Below are 8874 nucleotides of genomic sequence, written 5' to 3'. Positions count from 1 at the left end.
CCTTTCAATCCCCCTCCCTTTACCCACCTCCCTCCCCACGCTTTCCCCCTTCCCTCTGTTCTTAGGTTGAAACTTGGTTATAGCTTCATGTAAAGGTCCTAAGTTAGTTTCATAGTAGGGGTGAATACATTGGATATTTTTTCTTCCATGCTTGAGACACTTTACTGAGAAGAATATGTTCCAGCTCCATCCATGTAAACATGAAGGAGGTGAGGTCTCCATCTTTCTTTAAGGCTGCATAGTATTCCATGGTGTACATATACCACAATTTATTAATCCATTCGTGGATCGATGGGCACTTGGGTTTCTTCCATGACTTAGCAATTATGAATAGGGCTGCAATAAAGATTCTGGTACAAATATCTTTGTTATGATGTGGTTTTTGGTCTTCTGGGTATATGCCCAACAGAGGAATTACAGGATTGAATGGCAGATCTATTTTTAGATCTCTAAGTGTTCTGTTATTAAACCTTTGTTGGAGACATAACCTGCCAATATCTTCTCCCATTCTGAGGGCTGTTTGCTTGCTTTACTTACTGTGTTCTTGGCTGTGCAGAAGCTTTTTAGTTTGATAAAGTCCCAGTAGTGTATTTTTGAAGCAGCTTCAATTGCCGGGCGGGGGGGTCCTTCTCATAAAAAATTCGCCCAACCCAATTCCTTCAAGGGTTTTCCCTGCACTCTCTTCTAGTATTTTTATACTTTCATGTCTTAGGTTTAAATCTGTAATCCAGTGAGCGTCTATCTTGCTTAATGGTGAGAGGTGTGGGTCCAGTTTCAGTCTTCTACAGGTTGCCAGCCAGTTCACCCAGCACCATTTGTTAAATAGGGAATCTTTTCCCCACTGAATGATTTTAATTGGCTTGTCAAAGATTAAATAACGGTAAGTTATTTAATACGCAATCCCCATTAAAGCTGGATTCATCTCTTGGTTCTCTATTCTGTTCCAGACATCTACTTCTCTGTTTTTGTGCCAGTACCATGCTGTTTTGATCACTATCGATTTGTAGTATAGTCTGAGGTCTGGTAGCGTGATTCCTCCTGCTTTGTTTTTATTTTTGAGTAATGTCTTGGCTATTCGAGGTTTTTTCTGATTCCATATAAAATGAAGTATTGTTTTTTCAAGATCTTTAAAGTATAACAGTGGAGCTTTAATGGGGATTGCATTGAAATTATATATTGCTTTGGGTAGTATGGACACTTTAACAATGTTGATTCTTCCCAACCATGAGCATGGTATATTTTTCCATTTGTTAACATTCTCAGCTATCTCTTTTCTTAGAGTTTCATAGTTCTCTTTATATAGGTCTTTCACGTCCTTTGTTAGATAAACTCCCAAGTATTTCATCTTCTTTGGCACTACTGTGAATGGGATAGAGTCCTTAATTGTTTTTTCAACTTGACTATTTTTGGTATATATAAAGGCTACCGATTTATGAATGTTGATTTTGTAACCTGAGACACTGCTGTATTCCTTGATCACTTCTAAGAGTTTTGTAGTAGAGTCCCTAGTATTTTCCAGATATACAATCATATCATCTGCGAAGAGCGAAAGTTTGATCTCCTCTGACCCTATGTGGATACCCTTGATCGCCTTTTCTTCCCTAATTGTGGTGGCTAAAACTTCCATTACAATGTTAAAGAGCAATGGAGACAATGGGCAGCCTTGTCTGGTTCCTGATATGAGTGGAAATGATTCCAATTTAACTCCATTCAATATGATATTGGCTGTGGGTTTGTTGTAGATGGCCTCTATCAGTTTAAGGAATGTCCCTTCTATACCAATTTTCTTAAGTGTTCTGATCATGAAGGGATGTTGGATGTTATCAAAAGCTTTTTCTGCATCGATTGAGAGGATCATATGGTCTTTGTTTTTTAATTTGTTTATGTGCTGAATTACATTTATAGATTTACGTATATTGAACCAGCCTTGAGACCCTGGGATAAAACCAACTTGGTCATGATATATGATTTGTTTGATATGTTGCTGGGTTCTGTTTGTTAGAATCTTGTTGAATATTTTTGCATCTATATTCATTAGTGATATTGGTCTATAATTTTCTTTTCTTGTTGGGTCTTTTCCTGGTTTAGGGATCAGGGTGATGTTTGCTTCATAGAACGTGTTGGGTAGTCTTCCTTCTTTTTCTACATTTTGGAACAGGTTGAGTAATATAGGTACTAATTCCTCTTTAAAGGTTTGGTAGAATTCTGACGTAAAACCATCTGGTCCCGGGCTTTTCTTTTTGGGGAGCTTTTGTATGGTTGATGCTATTTCTGAACTTGATATGGGCCTGTTCAACATTTCCACTTGATTTTGGTGAAGTCTTGGAAGGTGACGTGCTTCCAAGTAACGGTCAATTTCCTTCAGATTTTCATATTTCTGAGAGTAAAGTTTCCTGTAATATTCATTAAGGATTTTTTGGATTTCTGAGGAGTCTGTTGTTATTTCGTCTTTGTTATTGCTGATTGATAAGATTAGAGATTTTACTCTTTTTTTCCTGATTAGGTTGGCCAAAGGTTTATCTACTTTGTTGACCTTTTCAAAAAACCAGCTTTTTGATTTATTGATCTGTTGTATTATTCTTTTGTTTTCAATTTCATTTAATTCTGCTCTAATTTTGGTTATTTCTTTTCTTCTACTGGATTTGGGGTTGGAGTGTTCTTCCATTTCCAGTCTCTTGAGATGTCCCATTAAGTTGCTTACTTCCTCTCTTTCTGTTCTCCTGAGGAAGGCTTGCAGTGCTATAAATTTCCCTCTTAGAACTGCCTTTGTGGTGTCCCAGAGGTTCTGATAGTTCGTGTCTTCATTGTCGTTTTGTTACAGAAATTTGGCAGTTTCCTTCTTGATCTCATCTTTGACCCAGCTATCATTCAGCATAAGGTTTTGTAACTTCCATGTTTTTGTATGTGTATGCAGATTTCTGTTGTTACTCATCTCAAGTTTTATTCCATGATGGTCTGAGAAGATGCATGGAATAATTTCTATTCCTTTAAATTTGCTGAGGTTAGACTTGTGACCTAAGATGTGATCGATTCTGGAGTAAGTTCCGTGGGCTGATGAGAAGTATGTGTATTCAGTTTTGTTGGGATGAAATGTTCTGTAGATGTCTGCTAAATCTAAATGCTGGATGGTTAGATTTAAATCTAGAATTTCTTTACTCAGCTTTTTGTTGGAGGATCGATCCATCACTGCCAAAGGAGTGTTAAAATCTCCGACGATTATAGAGTTGGAGGAAATCAAGTTGCTCATGTCTGTTAGAGTTTCACTTATCAATTGAGGTGCATTCTGGTTGGGTGCATAGATATTAATAATTGAAATCTCATCATATTGAGTCTTACCCTTAACAAATATGAAGTGACCATTTTTGTCCTTCCTTACTTTTGTTGGTTTAAAGCCTATTGTATTTGCGAATAAAATTGCAACACCTGCTTTTTTCTGGTTACCATTTGCCTGAAATATGGATGACCATCCTTTCACCCTGAGTCTGTATTTGTCTTTTAAGTTAAGATGTGACTCTTGTATGCAACAAATGTCTGGCCTGAGTTTTTGTATCCAGTCAGCTAACCTATGTCTCTTTAGAGGGCAGTTTAAGCCATTCACGTTAATGGAGAGTATTGATAAGTTTGGTGAAATTTGGGGTATTGAGTTTTTCGAAAGTCAAGTGGGCATTTTTAATCCTTTTGCCATTGTGGAAGTTGGAGTTTGATCAGAAGTTTCTGAGTGAGTTTACTTTTGTAGTAGAGGATTGGGTTGGTTATTATGGAGGATAGGTCTGAGACTATCCTGAAGAGCTGGTTTGGTTATGGCAAATTTCTTTAGCATATGTATGTCATTAAAGTATTTAATTTCTCCGTCGTAAATGAAACTCAGTTTAGCTGGGTACAAGATCCGGGGTTGAAAGTTATTTTGCTTGAGGAGATTAAACGTTGATGACCACCCTCTTCTGGCTTGAAAAGTTTCAGCAGAGAGATCTGCAGTAATTCTAATGTTCTTCCCTTTGAAGGTAATAGATTTCTTTCACCTGGCTGCTTTGAGAATTTTCTCCTTCATAGTAACTTTAGTGAAGTTAATTATGATATGCCTGGGGGATGTCTTATTGGGGTTGAGTCGTGCTGGGATTCTGAAGCTATCTGCTATCTGAATTTCAGGCTCTCTAGGCATGTCTGGAAAATTCTCTTTCATAATTTCATGCAGAAGGGCCTCTGCGCCCAGTGAGGCCACTTCATCCGTTTCAGGAATTCCTATGAGTCGGATATTTGCCTTCTTCGAGTTATCCCAGAGATCTCTGAGTGAGTGATCCATTTTTGCTCTCCATTTCTCTTCCTCTTTGAGAGTTTGGGAGTGTTCAAATGCTTTATCTTTGATGTCAGAGATCCTTTCTTCTGCTTGGTCCATTCTGTTGCTAAGGGATTCTACTGTATTTTTCATATCTTTGAGGGCTGCAAATTCTTGTTTCAGTGTGTCTAAGTCTTTGGTGGTTTTGTCTTTAAATTCGTTAAATTCTTGAGACAGCTTTTGAATTTCTCCATGAATTCCTAATTCCATTTTGTTAATCTTGTTTGCCATCCAAATTCTGAATTCGATTTCTGACATCTCAGCCAGTTGTTTGTGAATGGGATCTTCAATTACATCTGCCATATCTTTCCTTGGGGGGGTTGATCTATTCTGGTTATTCATGTTACCAGAGTTTTTCCGCTGATTCCGCCCCATGATTATTTTTCTCCCTTTGATTTTCCTCTGGTGTTTTGTTGAGGACCCATCAGTGCTGTGGCCTGAGAAATTGGGGCCCTGTTTGGTGTAGAGGGGCTAAGTGGTTCTGTCTTGTTTTCAGCTGGTTTCTATGTGACCCTAGTGAAACAGTTACTCTGGGTTGAAGTCTCAGCTGTGGAGAAATCCCCGTCATCTGGAGATCTGGGGACCTGCCCCCCCATGAGTCCAGATTCTTGGGTGAACTCTCGAGAGGTGCAGACAGGACCTACTGCAGCTGGCCATTGCTGACTCTGTAGCAAAGGAGCGAGAAGACGATGGTCGGCTGAGAGGAAATTATACTGGAGCGGTGGTGCCCCGAGGTACAGAGTAACAGCCGTCTTCAGCAATAACAAGGTCCACCCCCAGATATCCCATAGCCTCTCCTCCTGTCTTCCTGGGCACCCCACCCACCACAGGCAACAAATGGAAAAGGAAAATCAAACCTTCCTACAACCACACGCCAGGGCACCACCTGGATAGTCCCCAGGTGAGTGACTCAGTTCAAAAGGTCCAAGTCAATTGTCTCAGTCAGCAGCTGCCTCGGGTGGGAGAGTTCAAGAGGTCCCTGGGAACTAGATCACAGGGGTCTGGTGACTGCTCTAAAATGGCTTGCTCCAGTGCTGTGTGGAGTCAGGAAGAGCCACCAGTAAATAGATCAGTCTAGGAAGATTGATGCCTCCTTCCCCACCTTGCAGCTCTGTCACACCCAGTCACTGCTATCCCCACAGGGCTGTGACCCAGTCAGTTGTCTGCAGTAAGCAGATACTCCAGGGATTTGCACCTGCCTAAGTCACAGGGTAGTCTGTGTCTGCTTGACTAGGCCGCTATTCTGTCTTTATCCAGCAGGGGGTGGTGTGGCCTGTCAACCTTGGGCACTTGATGGAGGCTGGAGGTGTTCAGTCAGTTCCAGCCCCACCCTTAGTTATGTTTCTGGGTGAACGGAACAACCTTGTGGGAGTTTGTTTCTGACCTTGCCAGATTTCTCTGCAGAGGAGAGGCTGATTTGAGTTCCCAGAACCTGTGCCTCAGGCCCTGTCTTTAGTCCTGCGGGTTTGTATTCACAGCACAATCAGTTGTTGGCTGTAGCCTCTTGGCCTCCTTTGTCTATAGGCTGGTGATCCCCTAAGGGCCAGGTGCATCTTAGGCTCAGTAAAGCGGTCCTCTGGATCAGTCCCACCCTGGGAGTTTCCCGGCTCTGCAGGTGTGTTTTCTAGTCCCCGTGTTCCAACCAGGTCGGTACCATCTCAGGAAAACCCTTTACTCACGGGGCCTGTGTTTCAGTCCCAGGTCTGTTCCATGGTGGTTGCCATCTGAGAAGATTCTCCGCCTCATCTGGTTGCCCAGGAAGACAGGAGGAGAGGCTATGGGATATCTGGGGGTGGGCCTTGTTATTGCTGAAGATGGCTGTTGCTCTGTACCTTGGGGCACCACCGCTCCAGTGTAATTTCCTCTCAGCCGACCGTCGTCTTCTCGCTCCTTTGCTATAGAGTCAGCACTGGCCAGCTGCAGTCCAGGTCCTGTCTGCACCTCTCGAGAGTTCACCCAAGAATCTGGACTCATGGGGGGGCAGGTCTCCAGATCACGGAGTGAGAGTGGAGGGGAGTGTTAGGAGCTCAGAGTTGCAGGTCGTAACACCAAGCTCATTGAGACCAAATGAACAAATAAACAGATACAAAGGTTACTAGGCACACGGGCCAATAGATACAGAGACAGACGGAAACACATAGACATACAGGCAACAGTCACGACAACAGCAATATAAGAACAAGTGCAATAAAAATAGTGATAATTGTAAAATAATTGAAAGAAAGAAAAAAAGAGAGAAAAAAGTGGTGTTAAAAGGAATGTTAAATGAGAAGAAAGAAGAAATTAAAATTAGAAGACATAGAAATAAAAAATATATCTATATAAAAAGTAATAATAAAAAATTATCGAAATCTCCTCTAAGAAAATGGTGAGGAAAAAACAGACAAAAACAGGGGGGAGACAAGATGGCGGACTGAAGCCAGCTTTCAACAAAGGCTCCCGTCCAGAAGGAGAGTTAAGGGACAGGAATTTAGTAAGTATCCTGGTGGACTTGAGCCTCACCAAGAGAGAAGGCTGAAGAACGCACATCAACACCGCTGAGGCAAGTTGTGATCACAAGGACGCAAACAAAAGGTACAAAATCCACCACCAAGCGGACGGGAGTCCCCCTCCCCCATGAGACCGGCTCTGGAGCCCCACAATTGAACAAGCGGGCAGAAATTAAAGCCCCTCCCACTACACTCCACGGGAGAGACCTTCTAAAAACTGGACCTACCTCCCCTACTGGAGTGCCATGGCGTTCTCCTGCCGGACATAGGGCTGAATAAAACTTTGGGAATCCTTTGCCGGCAACCCTGAATCCCCGGCGCTCCCCTCCCGCCCACTGAGGTCTGGAGGCCTGTCCCCCAGGACTTCAGATTCTTGGGTGATTTCTCAAGGGGAGTGGACAGTCCCCGAGTTGCGACTGGTCAGCATTGACTCTGAGGCGCGCCGAGTGAGGAGAGGGCACCGGGCTGAGGGGGAGTCACGCCTCGCGGCACTTCCCTGCGGTGCAGTGCACCAACCCTCCCCGGGCATACGGGGCCCAAGACTGAATCAGACTCTGGCCTCCCCGCTGAGAGCTGAGAACCCCTACTCTCACTCGGGGTCTGAGGGCCTATCCCCCAGGAGTTCGGCTCCTTGGGTGATTTCTCGAGGGGAGTGCACAGTGCCTGAGCTGCGTCAGGTCAGCGCTGACTCTGGGACACGTGAGCGAGGAGAGGGCACTCCGCTGAGGGGAAATCAAGCCTTGGCGGCACTTCCCTGAGGTGCAGTGCAGGAGCCCTCCCCGGACCGTAGTATTGCGTGAAACTGAATGAAACTCTAGCTTCCCCCCGCCCCACTCCCAATCCGGGTCTGGGGGCCCATCCCCCAAGAGTTCTGATTCTTGGGGGATCTCTTAAGGGGTGTGGACCCAGCACAAACTGCGGCCGCTCAGTGCTGACTCTGGGGCGCGGGACAGAGGAGAAAAGGGTCGCCTGAGTGCCCACACCAGAGCAGCAGTTCCCTGGAGGTAGATCAACAGCCGTTTTTTCTTTAACGGCAGAACGCTCACTTCTGGATATTCTGAGGCCATACCCCCTGTCTCCCTGGGCAACCAGAGGAGGCCACCGGTGACACGGCTCACAAACCCAGAAGCCTCCAGGGCAGGGCCGACCCAGAGAGGTGTTCAGACGCAATTCTCCAGCAGCAAAGACGTTTGAACTCAAAACAGCCCGTCTCCTGTAGGCGACGACAGGAACAGAGACAGAACCTCACAAAGTTGTCTGTTCTGTTCTGTTCTGTTAGCAGCATCCATCAGGGACGGGGCTAAGCCTGAGTGAACACCTCCTTCCCATCACCTGCATCAAACACTCAAAGATGTCAGGCCCCATCTCCTCCTGCTAGATAGCGGCAGTCTGCGGGGGCCTGGCAGACTTCCTCGCGATTCAGGCAGGTGCAAACCCCTGGAGTGTCTGTTCACTGCAGGCAACTGGGTTAGCCATCTGCAGAGATACCAGTGACTGGGTCCGACGGAGGGGCAAAGTGGGGAAGGAGACGTCGACCTTCCCAGACTGCTCTGTTTGCGGGGTGGCTCCTCCTGACTCCACGCTGCACTGGGGTGAGCTGTCTCAGAGGAGTCACCAGGCCCCTGTGATCCAGTTCCCAGAGACCTCTTGAACCCTTCCACCTGAGACAAGTGCCGATTGAGACAGTTGATTCGGACCTTTTGAACTGGGCTAATAGACTGAGGACTTTTCAGGTGGTGCCCTGGGTGTGCGATTGTAGGAAGGTTTGATTCTCCTTTTCCAACTGGGGCCAGAGGTGGGCAGGCGGGGTGACTTAATTGCTGATTTTTCCACACAGCTGAGACTTCAAGCCAGAGTAGAAGTTGCAACAGGATCGAACACAAACCAGCTGAAAACAAGACAGAACCACTTTGCTCCACCACACCAGACAGGGCCCCAGTTTCTCAGGCCACGACACTGTACGGGCCCTCGATAAAACCCCAGGGGAAAAACCAAAGGGAGTAAACCATGGGGTGGAATCAGCAGAAAAACTCTGGTAACATGAATAACCAG

This window comes from Nycticebus coucang, chromosome 6 (genome assembly GCF_027406575.1).
Source record: "Nycticebus coucang isolate mNycCou1 chromosome 6, mNycCou1.pri, whole genome shotgun sequence".
NCBI classification, from domain to species: domain Eukaryota; kingdom Metazoa; phylum Chordata; class Mammalia; order Primates; family Lorisidae; genus Nycticebus; species Nycticebus coucang.
This window is presented reverse-complemented; position numbering follows the sequence as displayed.